The sequence below is a fragment of the Mustela lutreola genome, chromosome X (assembly GCF_030435805.1).
Source record: "Mustela lutreola isolate mMusLut2 chromosome X, mMusLut2.pri, whole genome shotgun sequence".
In the NCBI taxonomy this organism is placed as follows: Eukaryota; Metazoa; Chordata; class Mammalia; order Carnivora; family Mustelidae; genus Mustela; species Mustela lutreola.
The window spans coordinates 45,950,781-45,966,065 of NC_081308.1; the positions used below are offsets into that span (position 1 = coordinate 45,950,781).

Consider the following 15,285-nt stretch of genomic DNA (forward strand, 5'->3'; position numbering starts at 1 on the left):
GCTGGACTGTGGGGGAGACCGACTAGATGCAAGACATGAAGAGGCGTGCTTGGGGCATGCGAGGTGTATGCTTCCTCCCGGTCGTCCAACAAACATACAGACACATCTGGATCTCAGGACACAGGTTGATGCGTGAGGTAGGCCTGTGGGAGGTCCTATCGTGTACATGCTCTATTTTCTAATGGCCCAAAGGATGAAACAGCCCACGGAGAGAGTGTAGCATGAGAAGGGCCCTGTTAAAAACTAAAACCCAGTGGAAAGGAAGGAGGAAGCACCAAATACTGACAAGAAGCAGAGTGGCCACCGGGGCTGGAGGAACAACACCCGGAGAGTCAGTTAGTTGTTAAATATCCAAGAATAAAAATTCCAAGAAAGGGTGGGGGAGGGACAGTGTCAAAACCAAAAAAGGCAATTGGGAAGTGTACCAAAGGCATCTGAGAGGTAACGGCGAGTCGAGGAGAGGACATCATCCCACGGGCTGGTGATAACGTGAAGGCCCCTGCTGCTCTTGACAAAATCGGTCTTCTTTTGGGGGTGGGGGCAGGCTGATAGAAGCACGATTGAAGTGGGTAGCAAGGAAAAGGGCAACAGAACAAGGGGAGACTTGCTGTTGGGAGCATCAGGGAAATGTGGTAGTATCTCAGAAATAGAGGGGGTAAGGGATGGCTTTATGTTTTCCTTCATCTCGCGTGAGGGGAGGGAAGTACGAGCATATTCCGAGCATGTCCGAGTGAACAGAATGACGGAGAAATAGATGGACGGGTGATCATTCAGATGCACTGCAAAGGCCTTCTACCCAGAAGGAGACAGGTATGGGATCCAGGTAAAGGGTCTGGCCTCAAGTGGGATCAGGTCGAGAATATGGGTGCAGATCCAGCGTTGCTGGCAAGTGGTGAGCGGGTCTGTCTGATAGCTTCTCTCTTCTGTTCTGTTCTGTTTTCTGTCTCTCTCTGGATGTATTACCGTGGAACATCTTGATGAGCATGGGGTGGAGCAAGGCTCCTGCATGGGGTGGAGCAAGGCTGCCTGCAAGGCTCCTGCAGGCAGAGGAGAGAGAGAAGATACACGTGTGGAAGACGCCCTTTGTCCTTTACTGGGGGTGTGCCCGGAAAGTAGGTAGGTGGGAGTAAGGAGCAAATGGCCTGTGTTTGAGCGAAAATTCATAGCCTTGGGTAAGCTGGAGGAAGGAGCGGCATGGTGGACCCTGATGTGTCCCTGGGGTCCCTGCACTGGAGACCCCCAAGAAGCTGAATGCTGTGGATGCAGAGGCACTAGGGGGGTGGAGCTGGAGAACAGGGGCTTGGTGTTGGGAGTGAAAGCTACAAAGGACACCGGTGAGGGGTTCCCAATGCTCAGGGCAAGTCCGTGGGCAGGCGACGATCAGCTTGGGGAGAGGGGGAACCTCCTTGAGGACCAGGAGGCCCCGGAGAGGCCGGTGATCTTCGTGAGCCTTGAGGGGGGACTGAAGGCATCAGAGTAGTAAGAACTGATGAGGAGAGCGAATGTGCTTCGACTGGCATGTTCTCTGGCTTGGGTGGACAGGAGGACCTGAACCAGGTTTGCGTATAATTGCCGCCCGTACGGCCGTACGGATACGAGAGCTTGGTAGAACATACCAGTAAATCTGTATTCTCAACACAGGACGGGATGTGAAACCAGCAAGAGCCCAGTTCGAAGAATTTGGCACCGACCTCACTTAACCCTTGTGCGCAGGCTCAAAATCCGCCAATCGCAGTACAGCTCCGACACTTCTCCCTCCTCTTTCTGGCTGCCTCCGCTTTTGTATTTTCTGTTAGTATAGTTTCGGGGCGGGACGGCTGAAGGCTTTTGTTGAAGAGTTGTGTGCAGGCCTTTTCGGCCGTTCTTCCGCATCCTTTTCCGCAGAGAGGCATTCGCCTTTCGTCCGTTTCTCACGATTTCTACGGCTCTTCATAGTCTAATAGCGAAATAGATGGATTTTCATTCGCAATGAATGGCGATACGTTTCTCTGGCCACTAGGTGGCAGAGGTGTTCCGTGTATTCTTTCTAACTCACTCTTCTCCGCCCTTCGTGGTTCAAAAAAATCTACCGTTATTTTTAACAAGTAAAAAGATGGTCTTTTGTTTTCCAAGGGCGGGAAATGCTGGGTCGAACTGGATCCGCTTCCTTCAGGGAGAACTTTCATGAAGCAAAAGGTGGAAAAAAACATTTTCCCCATTAATGTTGACTTTTTTTTTTTTTTTTTTTTTTTTTAAGATTTTGTTTATTTATTTGACGGACAGAGATCACAAGTAGGCCGAGAGGCAAGAAGAGAGAGGCGGCGGGGGCAGGCTCCCCGCGGAGCAGAGAGCCGGAAGCCGGGCTGCAGCCCAGAAGCCCGGGATCATGACCTGACCTAAGGCAGAGGATCCAACCCAGAGTCACCTGGGCGCCCCTAATGCTGACTTTTTTTTAAGGACCTGTAAGGTTTCTGGCAACTTGGAGTTTGGTTTCTAGGTTTCTTTTCGTGGTGTTACTCCACCGTAGCCTGAGGTTTTGGACTCGGGTTTTATATACGACCGACTACATTCTCTCAAGTCACCCAGAGTCAGTAGAGATTATTTGGAGGACTAATAAAATGTAACGAAGCTAATCGTATCCACAGTCCCACCACTCAAACGATGACCATTAATAATACTACGTGATAAATTTCCCTAGAGGTTTTTCATTCATTCGTGCATTTATCCATTTTTGTATTGCATCATGACCTGAACATCCCACTTTTTAAAGATTTTTTACCCAGTTACCCTCATTGTAAAAGTCATTTGAAAAAGACACTCTAATTTCTTACTCATTTGTCTTCCTAAAACAATACACAATTTTTAAAAGAGTGAAAAAAATATATACAATTTTTAGTATCTGAGATAGAAAGCAGAAATAACTTGTGATTCCTATCTCAAAGGCCATTATCATAATGGAACCTTCCTAAGTTAGGGGCTATGCTCATTTTGCTTTGTTTTGCTAACCACTGTATTTTCAGCACACCAACAAAACGATGCTTAGCAGTGCATTCTCAATATATATTTGTTGAATAATTGAACAGGTATTTCTTTCGGATGCTTTTCTTGTAAATATACTTTATTTTTTCATAATACTAAGATGGTATGATATGAACAGTTTCCTATATTGCTTTTTCCCCTCTTCCATTTAGCACTTTATTGTGGAGAATAACTATGTTGTTACACTTTGAAAAAGTTTTGCAGGCTGTTTTAACCTCTTCCCCAGTGGGTCTTTTATTTCATTCTTGTATTAGGGGCAGGAAAACATCCTGCAAACCAGTGTACCATCTAAGGACTGACCTCAGACCTGAATGTTGAGGCCCTCCTTCAGGAGCCCCGAGACCCTTGAAAACTGACTTCTCCTGTGTGTGCCAGTTTCCGTGGGTATAAAATGAGGGCAGCACCTGCTCTATGGGGTAGTGGTTAGCGTAAATAACCCAACAGGTTATTAGCTTGAAACTGCACTTATAGTGCTGTGGAAAAATCTGAAGTGACCTAGGAAACTCAAGTGGTTCACAGGAAATCAGGGAAAACTTAGCTTTATTATGGAAGGTGGGCCCAGGGGGATCACTCCCAAAATCTGTGCATTGGGCCTTTATTGGGACAGATATTTATAGGCAAACTCGGGATTTTCCGGTTTCTCACAGCTCATTGGCTCCAGGGTCATGAGGCAGTTCTGAAAGGTATGCAGAAGTAAATTGGTGGGGGAATTGCCAAGTCGTCCTGGGTGGTTCCTCATCTCAGTGGGGTGGCCATTTTGGGCTTTCTGCCTCAGTAGAGATCATGTTAGTATTGTTAGTGCTATCTCTAATATTCGCTGTTATGTGTGTAGTCTGTACAAATCTTCAAGCCACAAGACTGAGTGTGAGAAAATGTACTTTAAATTTACATACAGAAGGGCCTGAGTGGCTCAGTGGTTAAGCCTCTGCCTTACTGCTAACTAAGGTCATGATCCGAGTCCTGGGATGGAACCCTGCATCAGGCTCTCTGCTCAGCAGGGAGGCTGCTTCTGCCTGCTGCTCCCCCTGCTTGTGCTCTCTCCCTCTGTCAAATAAAGAAATAAAATCTTTAAAATAAAAAAAAAAAATTACCTATACCACACATCTGTTCTTCAACTACCCATTTCTGCTTTCCAGTGGAAATCTCACACTAGCATTTCTCAAGAAATTCAGTCGAGTAAATGTATAGGATGAACACCTTGATACATTCCTCAAAGATTATATAATCATAAAATGAAAAGAATATTTTTGTATGTGCATATTTTCACCATCTATGATTTTAAAAATAGTTTTCCAAGAGTAGATTTACTGAAATGAAGAAACATGAACACTTTAAATAGTCTCAGTGTACATTGCAAGAAATAAAGGGGGGCCTGCGTGACTCAGTCCTTAAGCGTCTACCGTAGGCTCAGGTCATGATCCGGGTCCTGGGATCCAGCCCTACATCAGGTTTCCTGCTCAGCAGGGAGCCTGCTTCTCCCTCTCCCACTCCCCCTGCTTCTATTCCCTCTCTAGCTGTCTGTCAATTAAATAAGTAAGATCTTAAAAAAAAAAAAAAGAAATACAATACTCATTGGTATTGCCACCAATATTCTGTTAGAATGCTTTGTTTTTTATACTCTCACCAGTATTCATGTTTTAAATAAAATTACCTTGTTGATTTTAAGAGTTATATGTGAAGATCTTGGCCCACAGTTTGACATGTACATCACAAGCACTTGTCTTGGATTTTGCATTTAAATTATTTGTGGTTTTCAGATGCATGGATAATTTTATTTTTATGTAGCTAAATCCATCAGTCTTTCACACGTAGCTTTACCCATTGGTACAAAGCTGAAAAGGTCATTCTTGATCCACCTGCCTTCTTATTTTTATCCATGCCTCTCTTTGTGCTTCCAGTCCCCTGACTAGTAAACTCCCCACTAAAATTCCTTGAAGATGCAATTGAAATGAAACTTGACAGTAAATAGAGTTAGGATTTATTCCCAACTGTTGGCACAATCTGAGATTTCCCACTTACTAAAGGGCTGACTGAAATGATTCTCTGACCCATTGCAGCACAACTTTTAGTAGAACCAGGAGGTGCCAGAGCCTACTTTGACAAAGCCATATGGTAACCATAAAGGAGAATTGAACTAACACTGACAGAAATAACACCTGCCCTCTGCAGCACATGTTACAGCTCCAGAGAAATGAGCATTTCTTCTAAATGGTATCCTTTGAAACTCCCTCCCATCCCTTGGCATTTCCTGGGTAACAGTCCAAGCCTGTTGACAGGGGTGGGATGAATCCATCTCCAACTATAGAGACTCATGAGACACTGCTTTCAGGAATGCTGGAGGTTGGGCATTAGAGATCTCCCCCTTTTTTTGTTAATGGCCTTGGGCCTGAAATATCAGTTGTTGTTCAGAAGCAGAAAATTGGCTGGCCGATCTCACCATCCGTGCATTATAACAATTACCCCAGCATTTTGTGGATAGTCTGGTTAAAAAAGAACTACAGACATACACATAAAAAACAACTTAAACAACTGGAAGGAAACAAAAGGTCCTCCACAAATACCATACAGATAGACAACTTATGTACCTTTGGTGTGCTTTATGACTTCAGCATATGCTATGGCAACAATGGGGTTCCCTCCCTGCTGTTGGTACTCTCATTAAGCATGGTGAGCAAGGTCAAGCTTTGCGAGATGCCTTGTTCCTCCAACCAGGAATTGGCTGTGATCATAGCTGAAGCTCATATACTGGGGAATAAACCCTTGAGACAGAAGGAAATTCCTGGGCTGACCAGTATGGGAAAGAGCTTGCTCTCGCCCAGGTTCATAAATAAAAGATGGCCTGGTTACTCCAGATCTCCAGATCATTTCTATGAAACCTTCAGACAATCACACTCGCCAACATGAGATTCTGTTAAAAAAAAAAAAAAAAAAAAAGATAAGATATTGGGTGTATGGTTGTTCCTCAAAAATTTTTTAAAAAACAAATTACCATATGATCCAGCAGTTCCACTTCTGGGTACATATCCAGAAGAATGAAAGAATGGACTTGAACAAATATTGTGCCCCTATATTCATGGTAGCATGATTCACAATAGCTAGATAAACATGGAAACAAACTAAGTGTCCATGGATGGATGAATGGATAAACAAATTGTGGTATATACAGACAATGGAAAGAAAGGAAATTCTGGCACATGCTACAATATGGATGAATGTTAAAAACATCACGCCTGGTGGCTCAGTCGGTTAAGCACCTGCCTTCTGCTCAGGTCATGATCCCAGGGTCCTGGGATTGAGAATGGCATCAGGCTCCCTGCTCTTCTGAGAGCCTGCTTCTCCCTCTGCCTCTGCCCCTCCCACTGCTTGAACCCGCGCTCTCTCACTCTCACTCTGACAAATAAATAAAATCTTAAAAAAAAAAAAAAACCACGATAACGTCATGCTTAGTGAAATAAGCCACTCACAAAAGGATAAATGTAGTATGGTCCTACTCCCACAAGATACCTAGAGTAGTCCAGCTGATAGAGACAGAAAGTAGAACTGTGGGTGTGAGGACCTGGGGGGAGGGCGGAATGGGGAATTATCTGGTAGAGTTTCCCCTTTGCAAGATAAAAAGAGTTCTGGGGCTTCCTGGCTGGCATAGATAAACATGGAAAAAAACGAAGTGTCCATGGGTGGATGAATGGACACAAACAAAAGACCAAATCAAAAAAATTATATAGAAAACTGTTGCTGAAAGCCAAGGCTAGGAAAATAACTGATTTTATATACATAAAGAAAAATATATATTCTGTAGTTTCACAGTACTGACCACACATGAAGTGGAAGGAGCAATTATCAAATATGTACTACAAAATTAAAAAAAGAGATTGAAATCGTGATGCAGAAATGAAGCTTACTATATCTAAAATGCACCTTTTTAATAAAAAACCCTCAGGGATTTTTCATAAATATTATTAATCGTCAGAGTGGCGTAATGGAAATGAAGAACGTATAATTTGTTTTTTGTTAGTTTTTTAAAAAAATATTTTATTTATTTATTTGACAGAGAGACACACAGAAAGAGAGGGCATAAGTAGGGGGAGCGGGAAAGGGAGAAGCAGGCTTCCCGCCAAGCAGCGAGCCCTATGCGGGGCTCCATGTCACGACTCTGGGCTCATGACCTGGGCTGCGGGCACATGCTAAACGACTGAGCCACCCAGGTGCCCAAGAATATATTATTTTATTATATTTTATCTCTAATCCAACATTTCTCAAAGTGATGCACTGACTAGCATGATTGAAGAATATATTAATAAATGCTCATAAAATGCAGACTACCAGGAAAAAGACAAACTCAGGAAACAGAGAACAGTTGCTAGGCAACCCAAAAAGGCTAGCAGAAAAAGAGGCATCTAAAATAGCAAAACGATTCCTCCCCGGAAGAGGTGTTTTCAAAGGCTTCACTAAAAAGAAGCACCCAGCCTTAGAAACCTACCCCGAACTCTCTAAGCAACCCAGATATTTCTTTGCAACAACTACAAAAAATAAAGACGGATTTTTTTCAAAGCAAAAGGGAGGGGGAGAGGAGGGTAAAAGCAAGATGGTGCAACACTGGCACCTAGCGTACAGAGAAACATAACACGACAAAACCCTCCAAAAATATAAAATTTCAGACACATATTTCGCAAAAAACCATAAATATGGTATTTCAGAAAACCAACGGGAATGGCTGGGACGATCAGGAAAATGAGAAAAAGCTATCAAACGGTCCCCAAATAACACCACCGACCCAGGAAGCCTTCACTATTTTGCACCCCGGAGAAAAGCCGCCAATGCAGGAAGTTCGGCCCCCTAGACAACAGTGTCCTACAGGGCCGAAGCGAGGTAAGGTTCCGATTGGTGGAATCTGGACCAGCGCGCAGAAAATGCGTGATTCAGGAGCAACCTTATCCCAGGACCACTATAATTTTCATACGTGTTAAACGACGGGAGTCCAGAAGTGCGAGTCCTCTCTCCACTATAGCAAAGAACCCACTGCCCATATGGGCGACACCCGTAGGGTGCCACTAGTCGTAATCCTGCCGAACCAGTCAGTGAATGTGCCAGTCCCAAAGCACGCTCGCTCATCTCCTCCCTACTCTAATGCCTCCGGAGCCCTAAGGCTCACGAAAATCACCGGCCTCTCCGGGGCCTCCTGGTCCTCAGGGATGTTCCCCCTCTCCCCAAGCTGATCGTCGCCTGCCCACGGACTTGCCCTGAGCATTGGGAACCCCTCACCGGTGTCCTTTGTAGCTTTCACTCCCAACACCAAGCCCCTGTTCTCCAGCTCCACCCCCCTAGTGCCTCTGCATCCACAGCATTCAGCTTCTTGGGGGTCTCCAGTGCAGGGACCCCAGGGACACATCAGGGTCCACCATGCCGCTCCTTCCTCCAGCTTACCCAAGGCTATGAATTTTCGCTCAAACACAGGCCATTTGCTCCTTACTCCCACCTACCTACTTTCCGGGCACACCCCCAGTAAAGGACAAAGGGCGTCTTCCACACGTGTATCTTCTCTCTCTCCTCTGCCTGCAGGAGCCTTGCAGGCAGCCTTGCTCCACCCCATGCAGGAGCCTTGCTCCACCCCATGCTCATCAAGATGTTCCACGGTAATACATCCAGAGAGAGACAGAAAACAGAACAGAACAGAAGAGAGAAGCTATCAGACAGACCCGCTCACCACTTGCCAGCAACGCTGGATCTGCACCCATATTCTCGACCTGATCCCACTTGAGGCCAGACCCTTTACCTGGATCCCATACCTGTCTCCTTCTGGGTAGAAGGCCTTTGCAGTGCATCTGAATGATCACCCGTCCATCTATTTCTCCGTCATTCTGTTCACTCGGACATGCTCGGAATATGCTCGTACTTCCCTCCCCTCACGCGAGATGAAGGAAAACATAAAGCCATCCCTTACCCCCTCTATTTCTGAGATACTACCACATTTCCCTGATGCTCCCAACAGCAAGTCTCCCCTTGTTCTGTTGCCCTTTTCCTTGCTACCCACTTCAATCGTGCTTCTATCAGCCTGCCCCCACCCCCAAAAGAAGACCGATTTTGTCAAGAGCAGCAGGGGCCTTCACGTTATCACCAGCCCGTGGGATGATGTCCTCTCCTCGACTCGCCGTTACCTCTCAGATGCCTTTGGTACACTTCCCAATTGCCTTTTTTGGTTTTGACACTGTCCCTCCCCCACCCTTTCTTGGAATTTTTATTCTTGGATATTTAACAACTAACTGACTCTCCGGGTGTTGTTCCTCCAGCCCCGGTGGCCACTCTGCTTCTTGTCAGTATTTGGTGCTTCCTCCTTCCTTTCCACTGGGTTTTAGTTTTTAACAGGGCCCTTCTCATGCTACACTCTCTCCGTGGGCTGTTTCATCCTTTGGGCCATTAGAAAATAGAGCATGTACACGATAGGACCTCCCACAGGCCTACCTCACGCATCAACCTGTGTCCTGAGATCCAGATGTGTCTGTATGTTTGTTGGACGACCGGGAGGAAGCATACACCTCGCATGCCCCAAGCACGCCTCTTCATGTCTTGCATCTAGTCGGTCTCCCCCACAGTCCAGCAACAAGTCCTCTAGATCCGATCGCTGGACTATATCGCCTCTCCATCCCCTTCTGTGCTTACCTACTGCCACTGTTTCAATAGCCACACAATCCCACCAGCTCTTGCCTCCACGACAGCCACTCTGGCGGACTTCTGTTCCTGGAACATGCCAAGCTTATTCCCTCGTCAGGACATGGGTCATCATGGCGCTCTTTGCCTGGGTGAGTCCAGCCCCAGATCGTTAAGTGGTTGGTTCCTTCTCAACGGTAAGGTTTCTGCTCCATCACTGCCTTCTCAGACAAGCTCCGCCTGACCACTCTGTGTAAGCTGATTGGTCCTGACCTGGGACCTGAGCTATTTTCTTCCTAACACTTCCCACACTAACTTCTTCATGCACTGGTTGGCTGGTGGGTATTGTCTCGCTCCCCAGGTGAGTGCTAAATGAGCAGCTTTTATAAGAGTACAAAACACCTTTTGAGAGAGGCTCTCCTTCAATGTTGTTGGATACTGAATAGAAGGCTACCTGCGACCTGTTTTTTTTTTTTTTTTTTTTTTTTTTTTGTCGGGTATGGAAGGGGTGGTGGGGAGTGGAGGAAGGTTACTGGAGACTCTCCCTTTACATCCACAGGAACACCTGTGTACCGCCCAATAGGTCCCGCAAGTTTTGATGGGTCTGCGTTAAAGGCACAAGGAATACCTTGCCCTGCCTCGATTTCTCCTAAGGGATTAAATCAGTTCACTGCTACCTAAAATGACCTACCCACAGTGAGTGAGAGGAGAAAGGAGATGTTAGCATGTGACCCTAAGGTCACCCAGGGTGGGCAGCAGCGCTGTTAGGACTTCATGTGGTAAGCTCTCTGGCCGCATGGCGGCAGCAGGCAAGACCCTTGGTCTCCCTGGGCCCTGGTTTCTCCATCTGCACACGGGGCAGGCAGGCAGGACGTGAGCCCATAGGGTGGCTGAGACTGTCCATTCTCACAACAGGGCAGGCACCGGGAGGTCTCAAAATGAGTTTGAGAGATCCTGCTCTCCCCCTAAGTCCCTGCCCCCTGGAGAGGTCAGGAGCTTGAGAAAAGCTGCTGAGGGCCAGAGCGCCCCGCGTGTCTGGGTCTCCGTGGGACCCGCGCCCATAAGCACCCAGGGAAAGCATGCTTTGTTGGGGCCTGAGCCAGGAACCCGTATTTAAACTTCAGGCAGAAGGCCACTGAAGATCCTTTTCTGAAAATGGGAAGTTGTCCAGCAAACGTTTTCATTTAAGGGATTTTTAAAACGAGGACAGTTGTGGTTTCATTGTATTCTCCAGTAATGTCCACAGGGCTCCTCCTGGTAATCAGAGTATTTCTTTTTTCTTTTTTTTTTTAAGATTTTACTTATTTATTTGACAGAGATGACAAGTAGGCAGAGAGGCAGGCAGAGAGAGAGGGGAAGCAGGCTCCCCGCTGAGCAGAGAGCCAGATCCCAGGACCCTGAGATCATGACCTGAGCCTAACACAGAGGCTCAACCCACTGAGCCACCCAGGTGCCCCAAAGTATTTCTTTTTAAAGGTGAAACTAGTGAGCCGGTGTCAGATGCTGCTCTTGTATTTATTACACGGTAACCAGGAGACCGGAAAAAAGTTTGGCGACTCTCCAGGACATTTCTGGACTAGAGAGAGAACACGCTCCCCAGCTTGCCCTGTAACTCCTGGCAGACATCACAAGCTCTGGGTAAGTTCATCTCTGCTGCCCAGCTCTCCTGCACGGTTACCAGGCGCTGGTGGGAACAGAGGACTGAGGAGCAAGGCTCTCTGGGCACCGCCATGAAAACTGCTGACACAGCATCTCCTAGGACCCTGTTAAAACATGGTGTCTGTCTTTGAACTCTGAGTTTACTTTTATACATCTTGTCCTGCTGATGAGGGCACAGGCATTCATGTTTGGTAATCCCTTCTATTTTGTGTTTCTTTATCTGTTAGCCAATCCCCTTTCTCAGGGAAAAAAAAAAAAAAGGGCAGCAAATCCTAAAGTTTCCCTTTGGGATCTGGACATACTCTGGGGAGGCTTGTGAACATGAAGGTCAAGCAAGCTCTAGCTTTATACCCTTTCATTCAACACTTCCCAGTACAGGTTCCCCTGGGCGTCTTTTAACAGCTGGGGCTTAGGGAGAGCCACTGGGCAGGCAACCGGGACAGGAAGAAAAAGAAGCTGCTGAGGCACCCAGGCAGCAAGCAAAGAGAGGCCAAGTGGTACCGCAGAACGGTTTTGTCAGGGACAGCGTGTCTTCACGAGAGCCCTCAGGGGGGAACTGGACAAATCCAGTTCCAGGCGGCCGGGCAATTCCCAGAGTTCCTCTTTGGGGTCTGGATATACTATGGGGGAGCCCTGTGAGCATGAAGGTCAAGCAAAAGAAGAATGTTCTGTCTAGCCTCAGAGAAGTACAAGACACATGGAGGAAGTGACAAATGGAGGGAAGGCTCTCGAGGCTCAGTCTCCCCTCTATCGGAGGGGACAAGAGAGCTACAGCAGAGAAGTGGGGGACAGGATTTTGCCCCCACTCACGTTTGGGACTCAGAGGAATTCACTTTGCAGGATGACCCTCCTTGGGCAGAGGGATGGCTGACCTTGAGGGACTCAGCTTTCTGGAGCTGATCTTGGGTCCTGCTGTGCTACAGGCCAGCCCCCAGAGGCTGTATTCCCTGAGGGGGGAATGTGGAAAGTGACAAAATCCACAGCCAGAGGCTGGGGAAGTAAACTTAAGTAGAGAAGGGACTAGGGGACCCCGCTGCTGAGATGTGGGCTGACAGCCCTGCCCAGAGTGGGGATGGAGGCTGAGACCAAGATTCAGAGGGGTCTAGAGATGTCAGCAAAGGTGAGATGAGGCTGGGTCGGCCAGGAAGCACCAGGTCCCGACCCAGAGGAGAGAGAGGAAAATGCAAGTTTCACCAGCCACATGCATGGCTGATGCAGGTGTCTCACCAGCTGGACCGGGAGACAAGAGTCCTCCCCTCAGAGGCCAGGAGTGTTCGGTGAGCACCATAAGAATGTCCTAGGTGCCGCCCCTTCCAGCATCACCCAGGAGATCAGTAAACCACCACACTCGCTCCTTCCTCAACTTGGGAAGAAGTAGGGAGGTGGGGAGGAAATCTGAGAGACTGAGCATTTCTTGAACTAGACCATTCGATTATGAGATTGACACGCTGCCTACTGTGCTAAGGAGGCACCTGAACTAGACCATTCGCATGATTGCATCACACCCCCCACCCCGGGCCCGGGCCGGACCCGGACCAGATAAGAAATGATTTCACTGGGTGTTTTCCTCCTTCTCTAGCCGGTTCAGACAGTGAACAATCCCGAAGATCTCACCAGCCAGAGGAGAAGAAATTAAGCAATATGTCCTTGTGGTCTGAGGAGCCCTAGTGGATGTGTGAGGTCACCTCAGCACCCCTGGCAGCTCCCCCGTCTGTCCACCCTCCAATCAGTCCATCTTAGAGGAGACCGGGGCATCTCTGCCTTGTCCTCTCCTTGAACTAGGACCATGGTTCCCATCCCGTAAGTGGACCCCAACACGGAGCACAGAAGGAAGAGCAGACCAGACACACAAGTGCCGTTGTCACTCAGGAGAACTGTCACCCAGGCGACCCGGTCCTTCTCCAGTCTGTCATTGCCCCCGCAAGCCATGCCAGGCTCCATCCTCCTTTCACAACACAGGCCCTGATTTCCAGAGTCTGGGCCTCGGAGCCTGGCTTCAGAAACCGGTGCAGCACTGTGGACTGCTGGAGAAAATCCCAGAACCACATTTAGAGCCACTATGGGTTCATAGTCTCCATGCTCTCCTGGGGCCTCAGGGTTGTACAGAACGCGTTCTCTGGGACTCTGGTCCCTTCAGGAGACAGCCCAGGATTACCCCTCTCCCCTGCACCCTGGACCACACAGGGAACCCCTCGGTGCTGGCCAAAGCACACTCCCATTCTCAGTGGAGAGCCCAGCAGGCAGGCAGAGGGAGGGAGAGGGGCCCTTGTCCTGGAAGGAAGTGTGGGAGTCTGTTGTCATGGCAACGTCATTCCGTTCCCCCTCCCTGGGTCACTCAGCTCAGGCATCAGCCCAGCTGAAGGTCCAGGACTGAGAAAGCCCTTGTCTCCACCTGGCTCTCTTTTGGGAATAGATGTTAAGGGGGGGGGGGGCGCGGGGGAATAACCCGGTTACTAGGCAACTAAAGCTTCATCCATCAGACTGGAGAGGAAAAAACCCGCCAAGAAGACAAAAGGGTTTAAACTAAAACACAGGATGAATGGTGTGGGCGTCCACCCACAGACAGGGCGGGGCGCTGTGACTGTCAACACATCTGCCTGTCACAAGGGTCCTGGGCACGCACACACAGGTGCACACGTGTGTACCCAGAGGCGCTCCTTCCAGCGTGGGACAGTACAGCACCTGGGGCCTGAGCGACCCCGGGAGGTGGGGGGCGGGGGGCGGGGGCCTTGGTCTGGGACCCAGAGGAGGGGATGGAGGCAGAAACCAGATCAAGGGGCAGAGGGACGACATACCTTTTTACATGGGTTACCTACCTGCTCTTTCTGATACCTGAAAGGGCAGGCTTATCTGACACCTGCCTTTCTTTTCGCCCCATTTGTGCGACTACTTCTTTCCAACGACTTCTAGGCTATGTCACCTTCAACAGAGAGAGGTTTTCTCTCACTCTTCGGGGTGCTAACGTATCTAGAACACAAAATTTACCATTTTAATTTAAAATTAAACCATTTAAGTGAACAGACAGGAGCGTCAGCAAGTTGACACCGTTGTGCCACCATCCCTGGCATCCCCCATCTCCAGAACTTTCCCTGACCCCGAACTCTAGCTTTACACCCTTTCATTAAACACTTCCCAGTACAGGTTCCCCTCGGCGTCTGGTATCGGTCTGGGGCTTAGGGAGAGCCACTGAGCAGGGGACTCGCACACGGAGAAAGAAAGGCTGCTGAACTACCCCAGGAACAATCAAAGAGACGCCCAGCCAGGGCCGCACGTATTCACAAAGGCCCTAGGACCGGGAACCGGAGAGATCCAGTTTTAGGCGGCGTGCTCGCGCAAGCGCAGAGAGCAGTAACTGCCCCCCCCCTCCTTTTTGTTTTAAGAAAACAACCGGCGGCCGCTTTTTTCAAGCACAGCGGGCGGGGGAAGAGGCTGTGAGGAAAGCCGCGCGGCGCAACAGTGCCACCAAGCGGCCAGAGAAACTGAGCACCGAACTGTGCAAAACAAAAAGTTGCCTTTGACTACCATTCCCTGGGAGGCGAGGTGCAGAGCGATTCTGTGGGAGCCCCGTGTATTGCAGCCGAGGGGCAGAGGAAGGCAGAGACCGACTCCAGTGGCTAGACGGCAGCGTCCTCCGCACAAAAACGTTTCCATCGCCCCGTCCCGGAAGTTTTCCAACAGCCGCGGGAAGTGCGCAGCCGGAAGTCCCGGCACCAGGGAGGGAGACTCGTCGGCGTTGCGCCCCGGTGTGGAATGACGTTGACGCCGGGTTCTGCCCCTGGTTCCGTCGGGGAGCCCCGGAACGGTGATATTCGGGTATCGGTCGCCAGAGTCTCTAGAGCTCCGGTGCCCTCGTGCGGCAGTTGTACGGGTCCCCTGTTTATTGTCCTCCTCCCAACCCCTGCCTGTGAACACGCCAGTCCCGTGACACATTCACTGTTCCCCACCCACCCACCCACCCCCCAACCC

The 15,285-nt window shown here is 48.9% G+C and overlaps 1 long non-coding RNA gene across 1 annotated transcript; it reads left to right on the plus strand.

Moving 5' to 3' along the window:
* Positions 1–1,026: 1,026 nt before the first annotated feature.
* On the plus strand, positions 1,027–3,113 carry LOC131820752 (uncharacterized). Its single transcript, XR_009349766.1, has 2 exons — positions 1,027–1,116; positions 2,237–3,113. It is a non-coding gene; the product is annotated as an uncharacterized LOC131820752 (long non-coding RNA).
* The last annotated feature ends 12,172 nt before the right edge of the window (positions 3,114–15,285 follow it).